General features: G+C 34.6%; 1 non-coding gene across 1 annotated transcript; it reads right to left on the bottom strand.

Annotated features, from left to right (window-relative positions):
* Positions 1–9,952: 9,952 nt before the first annotated feature.
* Positions 9,953–10,059, bottom strand: LOC141625928 (small nucleolar RNA R71). The gene has a single exon (XR_012535670.1). It is a non-coding gene; the product is annotated as a small nucleolar RNA R71 (small nucleolar RNA).
* Positions 10,060–10,813: the final 754 nt, after the last annotated feature.

Genomic DNA, 10,813 nt, shown 5'->3' with positions numbered 1-10,813 from the left:
TCTCATAAATGCATTATTGTCCACTGCCTCAAGGATTATCAGAAATAATGTACATGCTCCATCCTATAATAAAAAGAAAAAAAATTATAATACTGATTTCATAATATCACAACTGGTTTGAATGTCAACAATTAACTCGAAATAATGATAATGACGACCTTCTATTTCAAAAGCGGTAGTATTAGTAACATATTTTTATATTTCAAAATACTTCTATATGATCTGAATTTCATATCATTTGAGTAATAAAATGAACAAGATTATAAAAAATTGCTCAACAAATAAAAGCCTCAAAATAACAATTAAGCTGCTACTATTGTTTATTTATAGAGAGCCACTAATAACAAGGCTAGTGCGGAATAAGCCTAAACCAAGATCAAACTTTGTAGAATGATACTGCAGAGAAAACAGAAGACCATTAATGGTAGATATACAAATGATCCAAATATATATCATAATTTCATCTTGTGATTTCACTTATGATCATGTCATGTAAATTGGAGCAAACACACATTAACGGAATAGAATTCCATTGTTTGAAGGTTTATATTATTATCTACTCCGTATAAAACTTGATGAGTAAAGGACATAGAAGATCAAGTAAATTTGGATACTGTGTAACCTATGCCCTACCTACAAATACTAACTTAACAAAGTTTAGCTTTATTGCCGCCTTGGAGATTTAGTTCATCTTGAGCTTAAAAGATTGAGTAGCAAGATTACAAATAAGACGATCATGAAAGAAGCGAGATTACAATAATTATCAAACAATTAAGGGTATGAGAGATGTTATCATAAACTCTCGCTGATGAGAAAATTAAGGACTTTGAAGAGAAATTAGAAGGGAAATTAGCCAAACAAATTCTCCAACAAAAAAAGAAGGAAAATGAAAAACAATAATGTTGTATTTGAAAACACCTACAAAAACCTTATAAATTACAAAGTGAGAATAAGAACTGAATCTAATGGCACAATCAGAAACTATTGATTACAACGATAACACTAACTCCACAAATCCCTAATCAAAGCGTAAATCCCTGATCAAAGCGCAAATTCTAACAGTAACATAATAATAATAATAATACAAAATAAAACAGTCAAATTACGCATCGTACACAAAATAAGCGTAAATATTCGTTACTTCGCCGATACCTGTCATTCCAGTAGCAAGCAAGCCAATGTACTCAGTAATCTTAAATAGATGCGACGCACTAGTTTGATCCAATAGCTTATCCTATATATCAATCAAATCTCAAAACCTCAAAAATTTCCGCAAAATCACATCATTTCTTATTTAATCAAATAAATCAAAACCCTAATAAATCACAAACATACACGCAGTTTCTTCAGAGTGCCGACACAAATGTAATATTTACCACGAACACGAACAGCAACGGATGTAATACAAAAGACGTGACTGACCTGAACGCATACCCTAATCAACCAAATAATATAAAGAATCAATGAAATTGGGGGGAAGTAAAATGTTACAAACCCTAGAAATTAGGCTCGAAGTAAAGAGGAGATCTACATACCGACTTAAAAGAGACGGCCTTAGCGAGAGAATATAGTGATGTGACGATTATAACATGCTCCGCTACCTCAAAATAGATTGATGAAAGAGTGAATCAAGAAAAACTGAAAATTACAATGTGTGAGAGTAAAAAGAAAGGAGATGGAGGAAACAGATGATAAAGTCTTGTAGTGGTTTCCAGAACATCAAGAAAGATTGAGTGAATTTTATTTATGTTAATTTTTTAATAGTTTGACATAAAAATAGGTGGTGATCTTTTTAATGAAATTTTTCGAAACCCGCGATTAATGAAAATGAAATTTTTCGAAACCCGCGATTAATGGAATTTAGAGTAGATTTTCACACATGGGTAGGCCCCACGCCCTAGTTGGGCTCTTGCGCCTTCGACGCTCTAAACAAGCGTCAATCCATAAGCGTCATTGTCTCAAGGTAATTGTAGTAGTGGTGGTTTAAATATCTGCATAGTATAAAAGTTGGGTTTTCTTTGGTTTCTGATTGGCCGATGAATTTGAGAGAATTGGCTGCATATTGGACCCCCCATGATTTACACAACATTTAATTACTCTCTCTCCTCTCCTCTCCTCTCATCAACTCGATTTCTATTCTGATTAATCTTATTCATATATTCATATTCATATGTTAAAGAGCTTATGATAGAAAAAATTAAATACATTCATTTTTTCTAAAACAGATCTTCATTGAACATTATACGTAGTAGAAAATAATCAAGTTACTTCAAAAAAACAAAAAAATCAATCAAGTTAATTTGTCTTTACTATATGATATTTATATTTATAATTGATCAATTTTTGTCATTAATTAAACTATTAAAAAAAATTATTAAAAAAATTATTTTATTTTTCTAAATGATAAAATATTTAATAACCAGCAAAGCAAATAAATGTGCGTATATAATCCATTCATTATTTAAAATAAAAAATACCATAAATATTTTAAAGGAAAAAAATAAAATAAAAAGAATGAATTTTTTGTTGAAATCGAAATAATATAACTATGGTTAATGACACAAACACAATATTCATCAGAAAATAATTATGGAAAATAATTTAAATAGTAGTCCAAAAAGAAAGTATATTTAAATTGAAAAAAAAAACTAAAGTACCTCATTAATATATATAAAAAAACTAAATATAAAAAAAGCTAAAAAGGAAAAGGTCTTAAACACAGATTTTAATTAAAAAACGAATATTTTCTTGGAACGCAAATACAGGGATGATTTAATACTAAAAAAACATCAAGTCTACCATAAAGAGTATAACAAAAGTAGTGAAAATATACTGAAACAAGAAAAAAGATATATAATAATTATTAAAGTGTGAAAATATAGTTAAAAATTAAAATTTTAACATAAAATAATACACCGCTCTTTTGAAATTAGCTTTTCAAAAATTATGGAGACCCAGATACAATTAGCAATAGATCTACTAATTTCGAGGCACATCAACGGAAATATATAATTATTCGCATTGATCACGCTAGAATCGTGTTCTAATCGAGTGAAATGGGAAATAGGTGCGATTTATTTGAAATGTTGGATGAGTAGTAACCGTTTTATGCTACTTGGAGGCGGAGTGATTGGGGAGGGAGAAGAGATATGGAATGTTGTGAAGGAGTGGACAAATGTGTACAATTAGGCTAATTAAAGAACAAAGGCCGATTAACATTATAGGTAGTGAGGGGATAATATTAGGATGGATAATTTTTGAGATGGAGATAGTCAAAGAAAGGAGGCGAGATGAAAAGTCGGTTAGTAATTGTGAGAGGAAGAGGGCGGCTGCGGGGTATACGTAATATGAAGTAGGGTTAAATTCTTAGAAAGAGTTGATTTATGAATTTATATATCATAAATTATAGTGTAAGACGGTCTCATACGGATAGACAGTCCACTTTTGTAAAAAAGTTGTTCATTTATTGCTGAAATCGTCTTACACAATATTGGGACCGTTTCATAGTGTAAAACCGTTTTACGCAATACCTACTGTTTATATATAGCCATATTTGATATAGGCCATATGAGTATCAGATGAGTGGAATTGAATTATTATCTCATTGTTGGGTTATCGGTGTAGATTACCGGATCTTTAGTTTGGCCAATTTTTGTATGATATATTAACTTTATTATGTTTGTTTGACATATATAGTTCACATATTCTTATTTAAGACCGATATATCCGTCTTAATCTTAAAATGTGTAAAATATTGTCCATAAGATAAAAATAATATTGCACATAAGTAAAAAATAATATGCATTGAGATTAGTAAAAAAAATTGTCCTATCTATGCAAGTGAAGTGTTGTTGATCCATTTTATTCGTAAGATGATATATACAACTTAAGGAAGAACTACTGATGTTAGTTAGATGAATGTAGTTTCTATTCGTCCTCATTTTGCAATTGATATATCCGGACAATCCGGTTATTCTCATTTCCATCAATGTATAAGGCAAAGGGGACTCTTATCACATATTATCTGATTTATTCTCATTCCACATGATAGTCGTTCGAAGTGGCGACTAATAGATTGATTCGATTAGTTAAATTACATTAATGATGAAAGTCGTGAGAATAAAAACCGTCCTTTTTTTCCTAAATTATATGAACATTAATGATGAAAACCGTATTATGTCATCAGAATGAAAAAGGTTAATTAAATTATATGTATGTCGAATTTTCAATTATAAACTTACTTATATTATCACGACATTCACATTTAGTAACGCTCATTTATATGCTCGTGGGTCATGTATCCAATAATAGCGCATGCTATTATGACCCGTGCATTTTTTTGCACGGGTTTAAAACTAGTATTATTTTATTGGTTTGTACTTAGTATATATGAGTCTGTAGGTCCTTCTGTGAGCCCTTGCATGGTGAAGATGGATGGCTAAGATGAACCCCCCAAAAACGTTGTTTAGTTGCCTAATTTAGCACAATCTCTCCTCCCTCACTAATCTACCCTAATTAATCACTACTTTATATTTTTTTCCTCTCACTTATTTCTCTCATATTTCTCTCATATTTCACTCTCCTCCACTCTAAAACAACTCCATTAAATCAAACAACAACAACAACAACAACAACAGAGCCTTAATCCCAAAATGATTTGGAGTCGGCTGACATGAATCATCCTTTCGAACCGTCCATGGGTGAACGCACGCCTCAAAATGCGAATAAACAACTCCATTAAATCAAAAACCTAAATAAATAAAAAACCCAAATAAACCACCCACTCATCTCTTCCTCATTCACCACCACCCATCACCACCCCACCCGACACCACCATGCACCATCGACAACCACTTCACCACCTCGCACAACCACTGTCTACCCCGCCACCACGATCTCGTATTTTTTTAATGTTTTTTTTTCCATATTTGTGTTAGTTTTAATTCTTGGGGTCTTTTTTTTTGTTTTTCTATTTGTTAATTTCTGTTAGTTTTTATTTTATTTATATATGTAATCTCGTCTTGTAACTTAATTTCTCAATTCTCGTTTTGTTATACATTTTTTTTTCAAATATCGTTTTTCAAACTAAATAGATCTCATATAATTTCTTGATTTTTATCTTAGATCTACTAAATAAGAAGTAGATTTTTGAAAAAATAATCGTATTATCTCGTTTGTGGTGGGAGTTGGTGGTGATTGTTGGTTGTGGTTGGGGCTAAAGTTACACATGTTCTCTATTAAAGTAACACACGCGTGTATTAAAGTTATACACTATCTATTAAAGTTGTTAGAAATCAAATCTTTATTTAAAAAAAATGAGTTAAAATGACTAAAGTTACACCGTCAAGGAATAAAGTTACACTAAGTGCGAAAATTACATAAAATTGTCCCAAAATTACAAAAATTTCAATTAATATATCATAAAAAGATTAATGTTACACATCTAAAACTAAAGTCACACCCATAAAAAACTAAAGTTAAAGAGTTAAATGACACCATTTTGTTGAGTCGATTACCCATTAGGCCGTTATGTGGTAGGAAGCCTATGTGAAAAGATATTGAACTTGGGATATATGGAGATATGTCATCCCCAAATGTATCATAAGTTGGGATATGAAGTCCAATGTATCCCCATATAGCCTTTCGCCTATAAGGATATCTCTTAGGATATGGATCCTAAGCCTATGTGGATAATATATATAATTGGATTGTTCACTCACCAATAGGGAATGTGAGCTGGGCTTAGACCGTCGTGAAATTCTAGGCGCAAACTCTGTGATGTTTTTTCATAAAGTGTCTACAATATACATCAATATGAAAAGTCAGCTGGCGTGAATTTCAAGAAGAGAAATTGTCGAAACGTGAGAGTCGTTACCTTCCACGGTTGCATTACGTGCACCATTTAATCTAACAAAAGTTCGTGGAATTTCTTTTTCAGTAGGAGAAACAGAAGGTGTCTGAATGTAAGTGGTTCCAGACTTGTGTTCAAATACGGAAAGGAAGACATGACATAAATCTTGTTGCGCTGACGGACCAGCCTTAATATTGGCATTTACATGCATCTCTACATCCTTCATGTATGTTTATCGTTCTAATACGGGCCAACAAAAATTAAAAAATCCTTGGTGTATGTCACTCCATACGGGGATACCTATTTTTGTTCATTCACATATTCATTTAATTAATTAGGATATATACGGTGATAAATATCTCTAGTCCAGAACCTAAGAATATCCCCAAGGCTATTGCACCACATAGCTTATCTGGCCAACCCATAGGTTATAGTTTATTACACCACATATCCTTGTACATTTATTCGCATTTATTAAGGAACATTAAAGAGTACTGGTTTAAAAAGAAAAAAGTTAAATCTTAAAACGGATAATTGCAAAGCTCATACGTGGGGTAAAAAAATTGACCTACGCATTCATGGGAGGGAGCCCAGGAAGCTGCCCTCGGCGATTTTCACTTGTGAAACATTGGAGGTGTTAAAACTCGACACAAAACTTAGTTTTGAACTAGTTTCCAGTATGCCAGGCCATCCTTCAGCTTCCCAAACATGAAAGTACTTTAACTCCATTCCATTATTGATACTCTTAGCAGTATTTTGTTTACGAGGACAAGTTATTCACAACTGTTTCACAAGGATGAAGGCCCATGTCCAAGCTTAAATTTGTGTTTATTGCGATTCGGGGACTGCTGAGGGGTGTTTCGGAGTATAAAGAACCTTGTGAGAGCCGTGTGTAACGTTCAACAATTAAGTTTGACGTTCTCATGCCTGGACGTTTAGTTGATTTCTTGCCTCTTTTGATGTCGGAATTACTTATACTTTTCATTTCTATTGGATTCGACGTTAATTTGTTGAATACGGTCGATACGTATATTGTTTAACTTTGCTATTAGCACATGAGTAAGTGTGTAAGACTACGTTCATCCACCTGACCCCTTCACAATTTATGAGAATACTTTTCCACCCATCATGTTCTTGTTGTTGTATATGTCTATGTGATTGTGTATTTTTTATTGTTTGCATGAAGGTGTTAGATTATGAAGACTTGGAGAATCAACTGCCCACTTTTCATAATCTTAAGCGTTTGGAGGTAGATACTAATTCAAGCAGTAAATGGGAAAGACTTCTTGTTTGAATTTTTTATGTGTTCACCTATCTTGGAAGTACACTACAAAATATTGTCACTTGAGCCATGAACTATGCCACAGAAATTTATAATTCGTGACTAAATTCTACTTAGCCACGGGAAAAACTTATTCTTTATTTTGGAAAAAAAAATTTCTTGCCACGGGATAACTTTTTCCGTGCAAAAAAGTCACTTGCGCCACTAATTAGGCTACACTCGTGGCGAATAATCATTTCAGCCATGAGCTATGTCACGCCCATGGCAAAATTTTATTTGGCCGCGAATTGTTCGGTGGCAAATAGCCACGAACTAACTGATGTGACCATAATTAGAGCATATTTAGTCCCCGAATTAGCCTTGTTCTCATGCTTTTTAGTGCATATTTGGGTCATTTATTGTCTTTAGTTCTTTGTTTTGCATATTCTTTGAGGTTTTGTGTCTTTGGTAGGAAAGGAGTGCAAACCTTGCATTTTCATGGCAAAATGAGGCTAAATTGATTGAATTCAATGACCAAGCATCAAGGAGAGACAAGATTAGAAGGCCTTTGTACATACTATAGTAGATGGGCAATAATGAGAAAAGATTCTTGCATCCCCGAGGAAATCCTCAAGGATGTTATGAAGAAAAAGGGAGAAAAGAAGAAGGAACAAGACTGCCTGACAATCCGTGCGGATTGCCTAGAAGACGCCCGTCTTCACCCCACAATCCGTGCGTCTTCCTCCACAAGACGCCCGGGAAAAAGCTCTAGAAGACGCCCGTCTTCACCCCACAATCCGTGCGTCTTCCTCCACAAGACGCCCGGGCAGAAGCTGCCAAATCCGCCCGTCCCGTGCTAAAGACGCCCGGATTCCCAGAAAGTCCCATTTCGTCTTCTTCAAGCTTCAAGGAAGGATGCACATCTTTTTCTAGAGACCAGAGTCTCCCTAAAGAGACCGGCGATTCCTCAACAAGGGACTTAATCGTCATTTAAGCCCTTAGTTAACCCTAATTCATGCACCTAATCCCCACTATAATACCCCATTAGTCTAATTAGAAGAGCATGTTCTTCTTAGCAATCTTTAGTGTAGTTAATATCAATCAAATCTCTCTTTAATCTTGTGATCAACATTTAATCAAGTTTTAATACAAGTTTTATTTCCTTAATCTCTCTCTTGTTCATCCTTTATTTTGGATAATTGAAGATTATTTGGGTTATTATTGGGAGATTGACAACCTCTCAATCAAGCACCAAGTACTTCTTTTATTCTTTGCCTTATTATTAGAATCATTAGTAGGTATAATTCTCTTAATCTCTCTTTAATTATTGTTAATCACTTTCATTTATTCATCATGTTTCACTTTGTTGGTATGATTGACAACCTTGCTAGCATGTTCAACATGATAATGAGTGAGTAGTTTCCTTAGCTAGGGTTAATGGGTAATTAGGGGAAACCAACATGGGGGATGATTCATGCTTAAATTAATATGCTTTCATAGTTTATTTGCTTGCTTGTTGTGATCTCAACTTATGCACATGTTATGTTTGATGAAATGTGAGCCTATGAATCCTTGCATTTTTTACCCATCACCTATCTTTTCAATGAGACTTGTAAGACATAAACCAACTCGAGTCTCATTAGACCATGCATATTGTTGAGTAGGGAAGATTAAGTCGACTTGTAGGTGTTGTACAATCTAATCGATTCGGCTCCGGGACCCAAACTTTCCTAGGATTGTAAGATATAAACCAACTCAATCCACCACAACAATAATTGCTTGCTTATAACTTGAGAATATGTTTGTATGATCAATTCCCATGAATCCCCTATGACCCCATGACACCCCAGTGCCTTTTATCAATTGTTTGCATCCCTTTTAATTCATCTTGTTTATTTACTTTCATTGCTATTTAGTTTAGTGATCTTCTACATCAAACCCCAATTGTGACACCCTTAGACACCGCTAGTTGCAATAGAAATCTCATCTCAATTCCCGTCCCTTGGGATCCGACCTTTACTTGCCTCTTTACTAATTGTAGAGTTGTTTGTGAAGTTATAAATTGTGTTTTGGTCTAGGTGCTCCTAATGACAAGTACTGAAAAAGTAAACCCTCCGGCCAAAAATGGCGCCGTTGCCGGGGACGGTGTTAACTTGATTTAGATTTTCTTACATTGTTATTAGTTGTGTCTTTCTTTGCCTTGGGGAAGTAAAATTCCTCAAGGTTTGTTCTAATTGTTTTCGAGTTGTTTGATATTTTGCATGTCTAGAAGGTCACAAGGTGACTTTTTACCCTTTGATCGCGAAATTCAAAGGACTTTGACAACCAATAGAATACTTGCTAGGAGAACTTTGAGAGGTATTGGTGAGGTTGTAGATATTCAACCAAATACTATTGAGTTCATCAACCCTTTTACAAGAGAAGGTGAGGAGAACTCAACACAAAATCCAACACAAAATCAACCCACAATGCCTAAGTTTTCATCACATTCCGTACCCACCGAGGAGAACCTACCCAATGGTACTCCCACACCACAACATCTAACCGGAAATTTTATTGCCAAATCCGCATTTATTCAATTAGTCGAAAGAAGCCAATTTGGGGGGATGCCTAGTGAAGACCCTCATTCTCATATGGAGACTTTTTGTGACTATTGTGATGCGATTTCTCAAACCGGTGTAACTCAAGACCAAATTCGATGGGTCTTATTTCCTTTTTCTCTAATTGGCATCGCGAAACAATGGTTGAAAGGCCTTGATAAGGCTACTCTCGAAATTGATTTTTGGAAAAAGTTGGCTCTAGCTTTCTACAAAAAGTTCTATCCACCGGAAAAGACTAACATGCTAAGAGCTCAAATTACGGGCTTTAAGCAAAGGGATGAAGAATCTTTGTATGAAGCTTGGGAGCGATTCAAGGGAATTTGTCGCTCATGCCCTCACCATGGACTTAGCGAGTGGTTCTTGGTACAACAATTTTGGAACGGTCTTTATGAAGATTCAAGGAACGTTCTCAACATGGGATCAAATGGAATGTTCACCGAAGTTGATGACAATCAAACTTGGAACAAAATTGAGGAAATGGCGGTCCATAACTCACAAGATATTAGACCTCGCAAGGCTACTAGAGGAGGAAAGCATGAAGTGGACTCCATTACTTAATTGGGTGCTCAACTTAGTGCTCACATTATTACCATCAATTTGAAGTTTGAAAAAGCTATGGCTAGACTTGAAGAAGCCTCAAAATCACCAAAGCATCATGTTAATGCCATGACGGCATCTTCATCAATCTCAAGTGGGATATGTGAGAATTGTGGAACTTTGGGACATGACCAAAGTGAATGTAGGGGAACAAATGAACAAGTGAATGCTTTCCAAGCATACAAGAGTGGTACCCCTTATTCAAACTATTACAATGAAAACACCAAATTCCATCCAAATCTCTCATACAAAAGCCAAAATGTTCAAAACCCTCAACCAACATACACCCCACCTCCCATGAGAAACCAAAATCAAAGACCCTTTTACAACCAAAACCAAGGTTACCAAAATCAAACTCCATACAATCAACAAAATGACCAAGGTTTTGATGTTCAAAAAGCGGTCCTCCAAATGCAAAAGAATCAACAAGAGTTTTTCACTCAAATGCAAAAGGATAGTCAAGCAAAGGAAATCACCATCAACAACATTCTAGCTCACACCAAA

Source organism: Silene latifolia, chromosome X (genome assembly GCF_048544455.1).
Source record: "Silene latifolia isolate original U9 population chromosome X, ASM4854445v1, whole genome shotgun sequence".
Classification (NCBI taxonomy): Eukaryota; Viridiplantae; Streptophyta; class Magnoliopsida; order Caryophyllales; family Caryophyllaceae; genus Silene; species Silene latifolia.
The sequence above is the reverse complement of the archived record's forward strand: the minus strand, read 5'-3'. Positions and strand labels throughout refer to the sequence as shown.